The sequence below is a fragment of the Phodopus roborovskii genome, unplaced genomic scaffold (genome assembly GCF_943737965.1).
Source record: "Phodopus roborovskii unplaced genomic scaffold, PHOROB, whole genome shotgun sequence".
NCBI lineage: Eukaryota > Metazoa > Chordata > Mammalia > Rodentia > Cricetidae > Phodopus > Phodopus roborovskii.
Window position 1 is genome coordinate 1,702,855 of NW_026126583.1, and position 17,508 is coordinate 1,720,362.

The following is a 17,508-nucleotide window of genomic DNA, read 5'->3' on the forward strand; positions in this document are numbered from 1 at the left end:
TATACATCAAGATCCTGCAGTTACTCCACAAAAGTTTGATGATTCAGTTTAGCAAGATCAGACTAGTATATAACCACTAGCCCCATTACCACAATAACCTCTCTTGTTCTCCATTATTCCTGATATTTCTACCCATGACAACATACATTCTTTGTGATTTTTTTTATATTCTGCTTGCAAGAACACCTGGTCCTCAACTATTCAACTTACCTTTCCTGTCTGATTTCCAACATCCTTATTCTGCTGACTATATAAGCTCAGGGTAGAAAAATAAAGTTTACCACTTGATCGGAATCCTGTCCTGTGGTCAATTTTCCCATGTCTCTTAACCCTGCTCCCCATCAACTTCTTGGGTTTTTGTGTTCTAGGTTGAAGTCTTGCAGGTTGAGGCAGAATTGTGCTAGGATTATAAATGGGGATTGCATTGAATCTGTATATTGTTTTTGGCAAGATTGCCATTTTTACTATGTCTATCCTACATATCCAAGAGGATGGGAGATCTTTCCATTTTCTCATATCTTCCTTAATTTCTTTCATTAAAAACTCAAAGTTCTTATTTTATTGATCTTTTTCTTCTTTGGTTAGTGTTACCCCAAGATATTTTATGTTATTTGTGGCTATTGTAAAGGGTGATGTTTCTCTGATTTGTTCCTCAGCCCCTTTATCATTAGTTAACCCAGCCACAAAAAAAAAAAATGTTAAGTACTCACTCATATATGGATTTTGGAGCAAAGGATTATCAGACTACAATCCACACAGCCAGAAAAGCAAGGAAACAAGGAAGACCCTAAGAAACACATACATGGTGCTTGGAAGAAGGGGAAATGGACAAGTTCTCCCAAGAACATAGTGGAGAGGAAAGGGAGTTAGGAGAAAGAGAAGGGGAGAATAGAAGATAATGGGGAACAGCAAGAAAATTGAGTTGGGGAAAGAATAGAGGAGAGCAAGAAAATAATACCCTTATAGAGGGAGCTATTCTAGGTTTAAAGATAAATCTGGCACTAGTGAAATGTCCAGAGATCTACAAGGATGACCACAACTAAGAATTTAAACAATAGTGGAGAGGTTACCTTAAATGACCTTCCAGGATAATAAGATTAATGACTATCTTATATGTCATCCTAGAGCCTTGATCCAGTAGCTGGTAGAAGGAGAAGCAGACACCCACAGCTAAACACTGAGCTGAGCTCCAGGAATGCAGTTGCAGAGAGTAAGGATTGATGAACAAAAGGGTCACGAAGTGGCTGGAGAAACTCACAGAATATGCTGAACTGAACAAGGGGGACCTCATGGACCTTAGACTGATTTCTGCAAAACCAGTATAGAATTGAATGAACATGGGTGTTAGGAGGACTGGGCAGTCTATGAGGACACTGGTAGTGGATCATATTTATCCCTAGTATAGGAATGGACTTTGGGAGCCCATTCCACTTATAGGGATACTGTCTCAGTGTAGACACATGGGGGAGGGCCTAGGCCATGCTCCAAATAATGTGACAGACTTTGAAGATTCCTGCATGGAAGACCTCACTCTCCCTGGGGAACAGAAAGGGATGAGGTAGGGGTTGTTGGGACAGGGAGGGAGGGGAGGAAGAGGGAACTGGGATTGCCATGTAAACAAGAGTGTTTCGAATTTAAATTAAAAAAGGAAAGAAAAATCATTTACTGAGCTCATCTCCCATGTCAATTATTAATATTTTAAAATTAGTGTGAAATAATTCAGTGTATTTCTCAAGACAAAATATATTTTGGTTACCTCATAAGCTTTCTCATGGTTGCCCCTAGAAATACAAAAGAACATGAGCTGCACCCTTTCTCTTGCCATGCCCTCTCCAATCCATCATGTGACTCAATTCCCAACTCAGTACACAGGGTATCCCAAATCACAGGCCTCCTCCCAGAAGACCAGACATGTTACCTTAAGCCCTTCTCCACTTTGTAAATTCCTTCACTTCTAATTCAAGGGGTGCTTCTAGGACTGCAGTGGGTTATTTTCACTGTCCCTTCTTCCCCCAACCTGCAAAAATAGTAAGTACTGCTCATAAAACACCAGCCTAGCAGGCCAATAACACAGGCAACATACAGCCAATATACCTTCTGAAGATATAGAGAGGAAGCAAAAACCAACAACCAAAACATACTCACAACAAAGGCAAACTAAATAAATATCACTTAGTCATATACATAACCCACACTCTGATATCTAGATATCAGCATATGAACATGATCAATCACATCAAAGACAATATGTGTCCAACAGACACAAGATATCCTACAACATTAGCTCCCAAATATTTCAACATAACCACACACACACACACACACACACACACACACAGACACACACGCCTTAAGACTAACAGTAAGAAATTGATAGAGAGATCTTCAAAGAGGAAAGGAATAAGTCCCTCAAAGACACCCTGAAAATGTCAATTTGGTGATTTTTTTTCCTTTGATGAGTGTGAAATGTTCTTCTCCAATTCTTCTGATTAATTTTTGTTTGAAGTTTCTTTTGGTAGATATGATAGTTACAATAGCTTGATTCTTAGGAACATTTGACTGAAAGAAGCTTTTCAATGTCTGTCTGGCATTGAGGTGTTTCTAAGTTTTCTTTTGTGGTGTGTTTTTTATATGCAGCAGAATGGATCTTGGTTTTGTCCAGTCTGTCTGCCTTTTAATTGGCAAATTGAGTCTGTTGATACTGAAAGATATTAATGACCTGTGACTAAATTCTAAATTCCATTGATTTTGTTTTTGTTGTTGGGTTGGTAATGGTACTCCCTTTCTCTCCCTCTCTCTTTCTCTCTCTCTATCCCTCTCTCTCTTTTTCTTTGTATGTGTGTGTATTTATTTTCTTTGAATTTTGTTAGTGTATTTATTGCCTGTGTTTTCTTAATTCAATTCGGTTGGCATTTGTAAATGAAAAAAATGAACTCAGAGACAAATATTAGAGTACAAACTAAAGATCAGAAAAGCAAAGCAGCCAAGCAGCCAAGCCACCAAAGAGTTCTCATCTCTCCCAGTGCTGTGGCAATACTGCCTAACTGCCCACTCTTAGTCCTTCTCTGGTTTTATCTACCTTCTAGGGCTGAGATTAAATGATTGCAACACCATCCCCCAGCTTCTCTGCCTAACTAATATGCCTGCTTGGATTAAATCTTATAGCACCAATTTCTGTGCTCTATGCCAATGGATAACTTTGCATTCTGCTCTCCTGGCAAGTAATATTAGAGCATAAATAATATATCACCTCAATATACTTTCAGAAATCTCTTTTTAGATAAAAATATGCCTTAAGGGCATATTGCTACAAAATAATATGCATATAATCAACATAATTTTGAAAGATAAACTTTTAGTATGCTTATGTGAATGAGAAATAGATTTGTATCATTTGAAAAACTATATGTGAGAAAATGTACGTTGCTGCTTGTGTGTGTGTGTGTGTTTGTGTGTGTTGTTCTTTATATATGTTAGAAGATACAGGAAATTGAGGAAGCATTATATGCAAAAAATTATATTTTAAGTTCTTGAAGAAGCATGGGAAGTATCAGGTAAATATCCCTCAAAAACCAGTGACTCAACAGATTGATTTCACACAGTAAAGAAGATATTTTGTTTAAAAAAAGAAAAATAAGTCTATGTGTAATTTGTCAAAAGTACCTTATGCCAGGCAGTGATGGCATAAGGCTTTAATCCCAACATTCGAGGCAGAGGCAGGCAATCTCTGTGAGTTCGAGATCAGCCTGGTCTAAAAGACATAGTTCCAGGACAGCCTCGAAAGACACAGAAAAACAATTTCTCAAAAAACAAACAAACAAACAAAAAACTAAAATAATCTTTTACATTCATCAGTTACATATTTTGGCTAGAATAAGAAATATTGAAATAGTGTAAGGTGAGTAAACTACTCATAAATGTTGGGGAGATTAAATATACTTCCAAACAAAATGCCAGTGGCATTCTTCATGATAATAGAAAAAATATTAAATGAAAATTTTATTTACAAGTTAATTAAATAGTTAAATAGTAATAAAATTTGAAAATATCTTGCAAGAAAACACTCTGGAAGCATTTCATTATCTTAATTTGAAGTAATCTTTTTATAAAAAATCTGAAAGGCAGAAGTAAAAAAGAAATTATAATATATATATATTATATAAAGACTATAGTAAATGAAAAATATCTTCAACACAATGAAATAACAACCTATAGAATGCTAAAAATCATATTCATTCTGTATATCTGACATGGGGTTAGTATATAAAATACATAAAATACTCAAACAACTTTACAACAAATCAATCATTTAAAACATCCAATGAAAAAATGGTTAAAGTGGTTCAAAATGCAAAAATTACCAAAAGCTTTATCAAGAATGTTTACTGTAGATATATTGCAGGATTACATAAATTTTGCTTTAAATGGTTCTGTATTTTTTTAATTCCTATAATCATTTTTAATTGGCTAATATTTGTTTCTAGTATTGATTTGAATGTATTCAATGCAAAATCAAGGACATAAGAGAAATAAAAATATCATGGATCACCATTGCTAAGAGATTTTCTGTATTTACCTAACACAGTAGCTTCCCTTTGTAATTTTGTTACTTACTACAGTTTTTTTTTTTTTTTTTTTTTTTTTTTTTTTTTTTGTTCAATTTAACCTAAGGAATCTTCAAGGAAGATCTTAGGAAGAATTCTTTTTCTTTGAAATGATTCTAGATAAGCATGCCTTCCTCTTAAACTCAACTGGCTGGTGTATGCAATTAGTTACCCTGGGTGTGCCCATCTGTACTAATTTACACATTTTCTCTAACATAATACAAATTTCCAATATATAGAGAATATTGGTATTATGAAATGATGGTTATAAAGGTAAGTATCTTTAACTTTAACTTTAACAGAGCATTGCTTTATCTTGATGTAAATGTATTACTCTCTTCCTGGTTTCCCAAAACAATATGTTGCCACTGAATTTGTAATTTTCCCAGATCTTAGTGAAACTTTCTTACATTTTAGTCCAAAATAAAAAAGAAAAAAAAAACCCACAAGGCAGTATGGTTTACTGGATGAATATCCAGCAAATGAGTCATTGTCACCTTTGATAAATCAGTGATGACTACCAATTCTTTGAGGCTCTGCAGGAGATCTATAATTCCTCTCTACCTCTGTGCTCTCCTTTTTTGATCCACACAGTACTCTCTTCAGTATAAATACTGATGGGATTCTCTTCAGTGTAATTAAATGGGTTCCAATAATAACAACTTGTAGAGGTTTTCAGAAGTGGAACCAGCCTGTCAGGGATAAGTTTCTTCAAAAAAAAAAAAAAAAAAAATGTGTCCTGCTTGACTGTCATACTAATAAAAAATTAAAAAAAAATGGATAACAAGAAATTGACATTTAGGAAAACAAGAAATGAGATACCTTAATAGAGCTTAATAGAGTGAGCCATTATACATTATAGGTAAAAAGAGAAATCTAGCACTGGGGAAGTATCCAGAAATCTACAAGGAGAGGCTACCTTAAATGCCCTCCCTCTGTAATGAGGTTGATGACTACCTTATATGCCATCCTAGAGCCTTCAGCCAGTAGCTGATATAAGGAAAACCAGACACCCACAGCTTAACGCTGAGCTGAACTGCTGTAATCCAGTAGTAGAGAGAGAGGAGGGACAAGCAAATTGGTCAACATCATGCAGGCTGAACTGACCACTTGTGAAACTGGGGGAACCAAACCAAGATTTCAGAATGTGTGTGCCAGATAGGAGGCCTGGGCATTCTATAGGGCCTCTGGCAGTGGAACCAGTTTTTATCCCAAGTGCAGTAATGCTCATTGGGAGTTCATTTCCCATGAAGAGCTACTAACTCTCTCAGCCTAGATGCACAGGAGCGGGCCCAGACACCACCCCAAATGACATGACAGACTTTCATGATTCCCCCATGGAAGGCCTCACTGTCCCTGGGAGATTGTGATGGGATGTCAGTTAGGAGCATAGGAGGATGGGAGGGAGAGGGAACTAGGATCAATATTAAAATAAGATTATTTTCTCTAAGCTAAAAAAAAGGAAAAAAATTTCTTTCTTTAGAGCCACAAAGTTCTTATTATATAGATCTTTTACCTGTTTGGTAAGCATTACACCAAGATACTTTATGTTGCTTGTGGCTATTGTAAAGGGTGATGTTTCTCTGAATTCTTTCTCTGTCTCTTTCTCACTTGAAAAAAGTAGGGCAACTTATTTTGGATAGGTAGGATAAACACAGTAAAAATGGCAATCTTGCCAAAAGCAATCTACAGATTCAATGCAATCCCCATTAAAATCCCACCACAATTCTTCACTGACCTTGAAAGGATAATAATCAACTTTATATGGAAAAACAAAAGACCCAGGATAGCCAAAACAACCTTATACAATAAAAGAACTTCAGGAGGCATCACCATTCCTGACTTTAAGCTCTACTACAGAGCTATAGTTCTGAAAACAACCTGGTATTGGCATAAAAATAGACAGGTAGAGCAATGGAATCAAATTAAAAATCCTGACATTAACCATCACACCTATGAACACCTGAATTTCAACAAAACAGCTAAAATTATACAATGGGGTGAAGACAGCATCTTCAACAAATGGTGCTGGCACAATTGGATGAGGGTGTGTAGAAGACTGCAGATAGACCCATGTCTGTCGCCATGCACAAAACTCAAGTCCAAATGGATCAAAGACCTCAACATCAATCCATTCATATTGAACCTCTTAGAAGAGAAATTGAACAAATTGGTATAGGAGAACGCTTCCTGAACATAACTCCAGGGGCACAGACATTGAGAGAAACAATTAATAAATGGGAACTCTTCAAACTTAGAAGCTTCTGTAAGGCAAAGGACACAGTGGACAAGACTAAAACAACAGCCCAAAGACTGGGAAATGATTTTCACCAATCCTATATCCGACAAAGTGCTGATCTCCAAAATATACAAAAACTCAAGAAACTAGTCAAGAAAACACCAAATAACCCTATTAAAAAATAGGGTACAGAACTGAAGAAATAATTCTCAATAGAGGAAATCAAAAAGACCGAAAGACACTTTCGAAAGTCTCTACATCCTTAGCTATCAGGGAAATGCCAATCAAAACAACTTTGAGATACCATCTTAGATCTGCCAGAATGGCTAAAATTAGAAACACCAGTGATGACTCATGTTGGAGAGGATGTGGAGAAAGGGGAACACTCCTCCACTGCTGGTGGGAGTGCAATCTCATAAAGACATTTTGGAGATCAGTATGGTGGTACCTCAGGAAAAGGGGAATTAGTTTACCACAGGACCCAGCAATCCCCCTCTTAGGCATATACCCAAAGGATTCACATCCATGCAACGAAGACATCTGTTCAACTATGTTCATAGCAGCACTATTTGTAATAGCAAGAACCTGGAAGCAACCTAGATGCCCCTCATTTGAAGAATGGTTAATGAAGATGTGGCACATGTACACAATGGAATACTACTCTGCAGAAAAAAAAATAATGGTATCTTGAAATTTGCAGGCAAGTGGATGGCATTGAAGAAACCATCCTGAATGAGGAAACCCAGCCACAAAATGAGGAACATAGTATGTACTTACTCATATATGGATTTTAGACCTAGATCAAAGGACCACCAGCCTATATTTCACATCACCAGAGGAACTAGGATACAAGGTGTATTCTAAGAGATTCATATAAAGTCCCTCACAAAGCAGGAAGGGACAAGTCCCCCAGAGCACAGGGGAAGTGGGGGGGCAGCGAATGGAGATAGAAGTAGGAGAAAACGAGGGGGAGGGAAGGAAAACACATGCGACCAGGAAGATTGAGCCTGGTTAGGAATAGAAGACAGGAAAGAGAGAGAAAGGTTGAGAGAGAGTGAGAGAGAGAGAGAGAGAGAGAGAGAGAGAGAGAGAGAGAGAGAACATAAAAGAGGGAGCCAATATTGGTTTGAAGATAAAATTGAACATAGAAATGTCTAAGAACTACAAGACTGCTGCCAACTAACAATTTGAGCTTCCGTGGAAAGGCTACCATAAATGCACTTCCTGGATAGTGAGAACAACAACTAACTTCTCCATGGAGCCCTCAACTAATTGAGATCAACAACTAACTTCTCCATGGAGCCCTCAACTAATGTCTGTTTGAAACAGGAGCAAACACCCATACATAAACACTGAGTCGAAATATAACCCAGATGCAGATGGATAGGACAAGACCAGGTGGCAGAAACACATAAAGACAGTTTACCTTAACAAGGAGGAGCTAACTGGGCACCAGACTGATAGCTGGGAAGCAAGCATGGGACTGACTCAGACCCCCCTGCATATGGGTCTCAGCCAGAAGGACTGAGAAGTCTAAGGGACCTCAGACAGTGGAGCCAGGATGTATCCCTGGTGCACAAAAGGACTTTGCAAACATATCCCCCATGGAGGGATAACTGCCTTAATCTAGAGACAGGAGAGAAGCCCTAGTCCCTACTTCACATGACCTGTCAGATCTACATGACCCCAACTGGATGGCATTCCCCTACATATAGAATTGGGGTGGGGCATGGGGGTAGGGTGGTTAGAGTGCACGTGGGAGTGCAGAGAGAGAGGGAGGGAGGGAGGTAAGGAGAGGGAACTGGGATCGACATGTAAAATATTAAATAAAAGTAAAAAATGCTTTGACTCCAAAATTTAAGTTTAAGGACAAGTTACTGGGGAAAAGGATTTCTATATTTGTTTCCACAGAAAATGAAAAGCTGTGGATTCCTTCCAGACCAATGTGGTTTGATCAAGCCAGTCCGACTGATACAGAGTACCAGGTGATCCTACATTCAAAACAGGTCGACAAAGCTGCATTACAGACTACAGCCAGGATTTCTGCATCTTCTTAGAATCCCCAACAACAGCGCCCCTTACCAGCAGGAAGTAGTTTGGAAAAAACGACGCCCAAATTCCCAAATATTGTCTATAAATGTTTGTTTTCATTTAAATGGACTTGTTTATATAAAATAAATATATAAAAAACAAATAAATAAAATTAAAAAAACAAAAAATTAATAATTTGACATTTTCCCAGAAATTTCATGTTGTTGGAAGGAATGGTTGTATTGAGGGTAGCCTAAGGAAGAACTTAACTCACTGAGAAAGATTTTCATCTTGTCAGAGAGTCTTTCATGAAAGGACTGAGGCAAGAATGTGAAAAGAGATATCCCTACTTGAAAAGGGCAGTTTAGTTACACACATCTCTTTCTATCTACTTAAATTTTATTCTCATGTAAGATCCTCTAAAGTAGACCTGGTTCACAAATGTCTTTCTTTGTTTTCCCACTTGAGGATATTGAGGACATATCATTTTATTTCCCACATTTAACTCAGGAGGTAGGGTCAAGCTGTAGTCTTCATTACTTCCCCAAAAACCTCCTATTATGTGTTTATATTTATCAATATCCATGTGTTCAAATATTTTATCTTCATATACGTATCTGAAGCTTTAATGCGTTTGGATCACAAAAGTCAGGAAAGGCAATTGTTTTCCATGGAACTGGATTTGTTGATGGATGTGAACTAACATGTGGGTTCTGAGAATCACATCAGAGTCCTCTCCAGTTGACTCAATGTGATAAGCCACTGATCCATCTTACAGCATCACTCACTATTAATACTGGTGTTCTTGTGATACAAAATTTGTCAACACTGAGTTTTGTGTTCTATTTCTTATTTGAAAATGCTTGAAGTGGGGAACAAAATGATTAAGACTCACAATCAATTTATGGTTAAAAAAGAAAAGATCTTTGCTTTCATTTTAGCATATATTAGAAGTGAATTCAAGATAAATATCTGTATGTTCGAACTTTATGATCCTGCTATAGATGGCATGGTCCAATAAGACATTTTTGGATTTTGGAATCGAATAACTTAGAAAAATGGTATATGGAAATAGACCTAGTACAAGCCAGGAAGAATAAGCTCTAAATGTAGTTATAGTCTATGCCTAAAGTTGCTATACTCTTCTGTTTTCAGGTAGAGCCCATGCCAGCTTTTAGGAATATTTTTGAGCGCTCTTAAACATAAACAGAATATTTCCTCTCATACCTCTCCATTTGAAAGTCTCATTCATAATACTGTTTCTATACATCAATTATCAGAATTTTTGCTCAACAACTGATTTCCAATCATAACATGAGAATTTTACTGAATTTTCTTCTCTTATTTTTCTCAAATTAAAAATGTTTAAATAATGCATGCTGTTACTTTTATCCACCAAACTTGCTCCACAACTGAAGTTCCTTTTCAGAAGTTGCTCAGAATTTCATTACTTAAAATATGCTGTATTTTTGTGTTTTATCTCTCACTATGCTATATTTATTATGTTAAACTAAACTGTTAATCTTGTAAAAAGACCTCATAACAGTAAAACATTATATCATTTGTGCTAATTATTGCAATACCAATTTACACAGAGCTGATATTCAATATGTTTCAATAAATTTGTAACAAAATGATTTCACTAAATTATTTTTAACCATTGTTTTGTTTTTTTCAAGAAAAAAACTTTAATAAATAAGCAGAGCTTGGAAGTATAGATGTAGGAAACAATTTTAAAAAGTCTCTAGTACTAAAAACAGTCAGTGTAGAGTGTTTTCAGATATGAAACAAAATCAGATTCATGAAGAGAATGGGAATTGATGTAATATTAGTTGATTTTTGGTTGCTTTGGGAACTGTGAAGGGTTTTACCAAAGGCGTTACTAAATTCAGGGCATCCTTGAACTCATATCACAAAAAGACTCAGAGGATTTTTCATTTTCACCACAGATTGAGAGAAAAGACAAAATAACACAGACACACACACACACACACACACACACACACACACATACTTCTTACCAGCGTTATATACGCTGATCACTTATACTGGCTATTCTGAGCTGCCCAGTGTCAAGGTTAGTGAACTCAAATGACAAATTGCTTGAAGGAAATACTAATACACTATTATTCATAAAAATGAACTGTATATACTAATCAATCACTAATATTAAAAGACAGCAGTATTCACAGTCACATTTTACATAGTAGCAAATATTGAATGCAAACCAAATATGGGGAAAAATTAACAATACCAGAAGACAATGTATATTTTATAGTAGTCATTATGGATGTGTCAAAGCTATAAGCAACTCTAATGCTAATATTAGTAAAATAAAATAAATTAAAATGTTTTAAAATTTACATAGAACATATTCTACACATTAGACTTACAGTAGCTGAAAGCAGCTCAAGTATAAATTTAATTTAAAACTGTGTATATATTAATCCCTATAAAGGAAAGCAAATGTAATTACTTAGGGAAAGAAAAAGTTGTCAAGAAGACTATGGTTAGCTTTGGCCATGTGAATGCCCTTCTTTTGTGAATTTGTGGAAAATACATTTGACAAAAAGAACTAGTAAAATAATAGTTAAACAATGTGTTACATATTCTCATAGCTCCCACATACACAGAAGTTAAAAAAAAAACAACTTACAAAATAATGAATAGAGTTGATTAAGACATGGATATACAATAGACATGTATACTTTAAATCTCTGTCATTATATATTTTAAATTAAATAATGCATTAAGAGCATATTTTTTTTTTTTTTGTATTTGGAGAGAGGACTCACCAGTTAAGGGCAATGGTTCTTTCAGAAGAAAGTTTCAAGTCCTAGAACCCACATGGTAACTCACAGATATCTGTAACTTTAGTTCCAGAAGATCTGACACCCTCTCACAAACATAAACACAGAAAGAACACCCAATACACATAAAATAAATAAATCATCAAAAAACATTTATATAGTTAGATAAAAGAGTTGGATTGAAACATTTATTAATGTTACCAAACATAATAATTTGTTAGGTATTATAATAACATTCAGAACTTTCCATTTATTTTACTAAATATATTTTAAACTATTTCAATGCTATAATATGTAACATGTTTTCTTTTTAGAGCTAAATGTGGGTGCTTGTAAGAGACAGAGAAGAAGAGAGAGGGAAGAAGAGAAATTGACTTAATAGACTGATTGTTTTGAGTACAGTCTGTCAAAAGACACAAAAGTCTTCCTGTATCTGCTTATTTGCCTGATGGTAGTGTTCATTGTTGTATTTCTGATTTTTTGTTTGTTTGTTTACATGTCTAGTAGTAAAAGTCAACATATTCTTCATCAAGAATTAAATGCATTAAACAGGGCTTCTAAACACTTAATGTGTGCATCTGAAACATTTCTGGGGATTACTGAGCAAGGTGACCTCAGATGTTGGCTTTCTCATTGCCTAGAATATTTTACCTTTATTACCTCAGCATGATACATTTTCCATCTCATAGCTCATCAGAAATGACTCACCAAGAGTTTGCTATTTGCTTCATGTATCCTAAAATTGGTATGCTATTAAAGAAAAACTGAGAAATATATTTTTCATTTACTTCTTTCAGCTATCTCTCTCCTGATTATGATTAGAACTACACATAGCGTTATTTTTTCCAATTACACTGCCATAAGTGGGACCTGATAAGAGTGGTTGTAAGACATTGCTTAGGTTCTGCTCTTAGACAGCTTCAAAATTCCAAAATTACAAAGCAGGACTATATTTGGTCTTACAAGCATCTCTGAAGTAATGACCTGCATTCAAAAGTTTTAAATTGGTTTAGAGTTCCTTTTCCATTGAGCTATTCTTATTTCCTATCACCCATTCTTATTTTGCCTCAAATTAAAATGGATGGTTTAAAAGTGACCTGTTCACATTCTATCTAGAATAATATGAATGCCTGGAAGACTTGCAATAATATGCAGTTTGCTAATTCCTTTTATGTGTGGGCTTTTTAAAAGTAGAAAATATAACACAGGATGAAAACATTCTAGTAATACAAGCCTTATTTAATATAAGATACTCATGATTACATATTAAATTATTATACTTGTGTCTGTAATTGGAATTATTTGAAAACTTTCAGAGCTTAAAGTTCTGCAAAAACATCACTAAACATATTGTTAGGTAGGTTTGAAAAAAAAACATTTGTATTTACTCATATTGACAGGGGATGTCCTTTTGTGTGGGTTTCTCTTGTAAATTGATGAAAAAACACTATTGGGCCAATGTGTTAGAGATGAGGAGAATTCTGGGGAAGCTAGACAGGAGCCTGCCATAGTCATGATGCATCTGAAGGGTAACAACATGTTTGGCATTACCGGGTAAGCCAGGGCTTCCTGGCAATACATAGATTGATATAAATGTATTACTAATTAAGACAGAAATATCCAATAAGAAGACCAAGCCATTGGCCAAAGTTTCATAACTAATAAAGCATGTGCATGCTTATTTGAGGCTGACTTGGCTGTGAGCACAGGCTGGAAAAAAATATACAAAACTCATACAACTTAAAATAAATTTTCCTTAGAAATGTTTACAGATGTTATTCTATGTAGATCTATTTTATGAGCAAGCATTGAGATAAAATTGAATCCACAGTCAGTTCCACACATACCAATTTGTATAATCATTTTTCTATTTTAGTGCTGATTACTTAGGAATAGTGTGAGCAAGCATTGGATTCACTTCACTATCTCTTCCCTGAACTCATACTGCCTTATCCCCAAATGTAATGGATCCTAACTTCTAGAACTACTCTAAAAAGTAGCATTTAATGTCCACTTTCCTAAAATATTGATATAGAAACAGTGATCTCAACTCATGGGAGGGGGTATCAGTGGGCATATTTCCAGCCTGCATTCAGGTGCTCGGTTTGGAGCCTTCTGAGGACTAGGGACTAATTTCTGGAGATTCCACCCCTGTAGACTGGCCTATCCAGAATCTTCCAGCATCTCGAATCTACCTCTAACCACAGTAGGAGATAATCTTGGGCCTCTTTCTGGCCTGACTTCCAGGGCCCTATTTGAGACCTCCTGAGGCCTGGGGATTGCACACACTCAGAGGAGCCCACCCAGGTGGACTAGCCTGTCCAGAGTCTGTCAATGTCCTGGGTCCTAGTCCTGCCTCTACCCACAGAAAGAGCCAGCTTCCAGTGCCTGCTCAGAGCCTCCTGAGGACGGGGGACTGCTTGCCTGCAAGGAATCTGTCCTCATGAAAGGCCTATCCAGAATCTGCCAGCATCAGAGTAACACCTCCACTCATGAGAGGAGAAAAGCATTGGCCTGTTTCAGGCCTGCATTCCAGAACACTGCTTGGAGCCTCCTGAAGCCTGGAGATTCTGACCCGGTAACCTCTCCCAGCAAAACACCCCACCCAGGGTCTGCCAGTGCTCTAGTCCCACCTCTACCCACTGGAAATATTAGATCCACTAGAGTATTACACTTGCTTAGACATGTTTGCACCCACCAGAAGAGAACATTTGTCCAGTACCCACAAGGACAGGGAGCAACACCACAGGTATGCACTGAAAGAAAGGATTTGTAGCTGACAGTACAAGAACACAGTCAACAACAGAAAGACCAATATGATGCCACCAGTGACTAGCAACTCCACACCAGCAAGACCTGAATATCCCATAGAGTTAAAACAGAAAACAATTTCAAGATGACAGAAACCCTATAAAAGGAAAATCAGTTAAAGACATGGAAAAAAGACTAACCAAAAATTGCAAGAAACAATTCAAAGAGTGCAAGGATTGAATGATAGAAAAGCCGAGTAAACAATGTGGAACTACAGATGCAAGGATAACAAACAGAATACAAGAGATGGTGTAGTGAGATAGTTCTGTGGCACTGACCACACCCATTGGGGGTGGAGCCATGGGTGGAGTGACCTGTGGTAGGAGGTCGGAGGGGGCCAGGAAAGGTGGTCTCTTTCTGGCGTGACTCGGAGAGGAGAGGATCGGGTTGAATTTCCTGGTGTTCATCTGTCTAGGTTGTAAGTTATTTCTCCCTGAATAAACATCTATTCGGCCTATTTGTTTATCCTGATCCTTATTTACCGCGATAAGATGGAAGAGAGAATCTTAGGCATTGAAGATAAACTAGGAGAAATATTTACATGGACAAAGGGAAATCTTAAGGCCAACAAATCCCTTACTCAAGATATCCAGGAAATAAGGGACACCATGAAAAGGCTAAAACTAAGAATAATAGGTATAGAAGTAGGTAAAGAAACCCAGCTCAAAGGTGCTGAAAATATACTCAACCAAATCGTAGAAGACAACCTTCCCAACCTAAAGAAAGACATGTCAGTCAAAGTACAAGAAGCTTACAGAATATCAAATAGATTGAACCTGAAAAATAAAAAATAGCCCATATATACATACTAATTAAAACACAAAACATGTAGAAAAGAGCAGCACAGGATAAAGTCCAAGTAATATATAAAGTCAAACCTATTAGATATTCCTGACTTCTTCATTGAAACTCTGAAAGGCTAGAAAGTCCTAGATAGATATTCTACCAACACTAAGAAAACAAGAATTCCAGCCCAAACTACAATACCCAGCAAAGCTTTCAATTAGTATAATGGAGAAATCAAGACATTCCAGGAAAAAAAAAAAAAAACTATATTTAAACAATACTTATCAACTAACTCAGCCCTACAGAAAGTTCTAGGGGGAAACTCCAAAACAATGGAGCCAACTACACTCACAAAAATATATGAAATAAATAATCCTACTTTACCAACAGCCAAAAGAAAAGTGGGAGGAAATCCACACATAATACCACAACCATCACCACTAGCAAATCCAAAACACCAAGAAATAGCAATCAATGGTCATTAACATCCCTCAATATTAATGGTGTAAGCATGCCTATAAAAGTCATAGGCTAACAGAATGGATACAAACACAGAATTTATCTTTTGTTGCCTACAAGAAACTTACCTCAACTTCGAAGACAGATTTTACCGCATAATTAAGGGTTGGGAAAGGATTTTCCAATCAAATAGACACAAGAAACAAGCCGGTGTAAAAATCCTAATATCTAACATATTAGATTTTAAACTAAAATCACTCAAAGAATGAGGTTATTTCTTATTCAACACAGAAGAAATCCATGAAAATGAAGTCTCAGTTCTGAACATCTTTGCCCCAAAGACAAAAGCACACACATTCATAGAAAGAAATATTACTAAAACTCAAATCTCACATAAAACATCACTCACTTGTACTGAGAGATTTCAACAACAAAGTTCAACACAAGATAGATCTAATAGAGAGAAACTTATCAAATACAGGAACTAAGAGAAGTTATGATCCAATTGGGTTTAACAGACATTTTTTTAAATGTTATTTTACATATCGACCGCAGTTCCATCTCCATCACTTTCTTCCTCCCTCCCTCACACCCATTTTCCCTCTCTCCAGCACTCACATCCGCTCCAACCATCCGCTCCCACTCCCCCCTCCAGTGTAGGGCCATTCAAGAGGGATTCTAAAATTTTTAAGTCATTTGATTGTAGGGATTAGGACTTCTCTCCTGTCTCTAGGTTAAGGGAGTATACCTCCATGGGGGATGTGCCCACAATGTCCTTTTGTGCACGAGGAAAATACATCCTGGTTCCACTGTCTTGAGTTCCCTTAGACTGCTCAGTCCTTGTGGCTGAGACCCATATTCAGGGAGTCAGTGTCAGTACCATGCTGGATTCCTAGGTATCAGACTGGGGATCCATTTGCTCCTCCTTGTTCAGGTCAGCTGTCTTTATGTGTTTCTGCAACCTGGTCTTGTCCCCCCCCCCTCTCTCTTTGCATCTGGATTCTAGTTTGGATCAGTGTTTAGTTATGAGTCTTTGCTTCTATTTCCAACAGGTGCTCTGGTGAACTTCTCCCTTCCCCCTTTTGTGAGGGACCTTATGAATCTCTTAGAATCCACCTTGTATCCTAGTTACTCTGATGGTGTGAATTATAGGCTGGTGATCATTTGTTCTAGGTCTAAAATCCATATATGAGTAAGTACATACAATGTTCCTCCTTTGGTGAATGGGTTACCTCATTCAGGGTGGTTTCTTCAAGTGCCATCCACTTGCTTGTGAATTTCAAGTTTCCATTGTTTTTATCCAAAATGGAATTCCACAGTATTCCAAGGTGTAGATTGCCACATCTTCTTTATCCATTATTTATTTGAGGGGCATCTAGGTAGCTTCCAAGTTCTTGCTAATACAAATAATGCTGCTATGAACATAGTTGAGCACATGTCTTTGTCCCATGGATGTGAACCATTTGGGTATGTGCCTAAGAGGATGATTGCTGGGTCCTGTGGTAATCTGATTTCTATTATCCTGAGGAACCTCCATACTGAGCCCTAACTGTACGAGTTTGCACTCCCACCAGCAGTGGAGGACTGCTCTCTTTTCTCCATATCCCCTCCAGCATAAATTGTCACTGGTGTTTCGAATTTTAGCCATTCTGGCAGGAGTAAGATGGTATCTCAAAGTTGTTTTGATTTGCATTTTCCTGATATGTAAGGATGATTGTTGAACACTTTCTTAAGTGTCTTTCATTCAGTCTTTTTGATTTCCTCAATT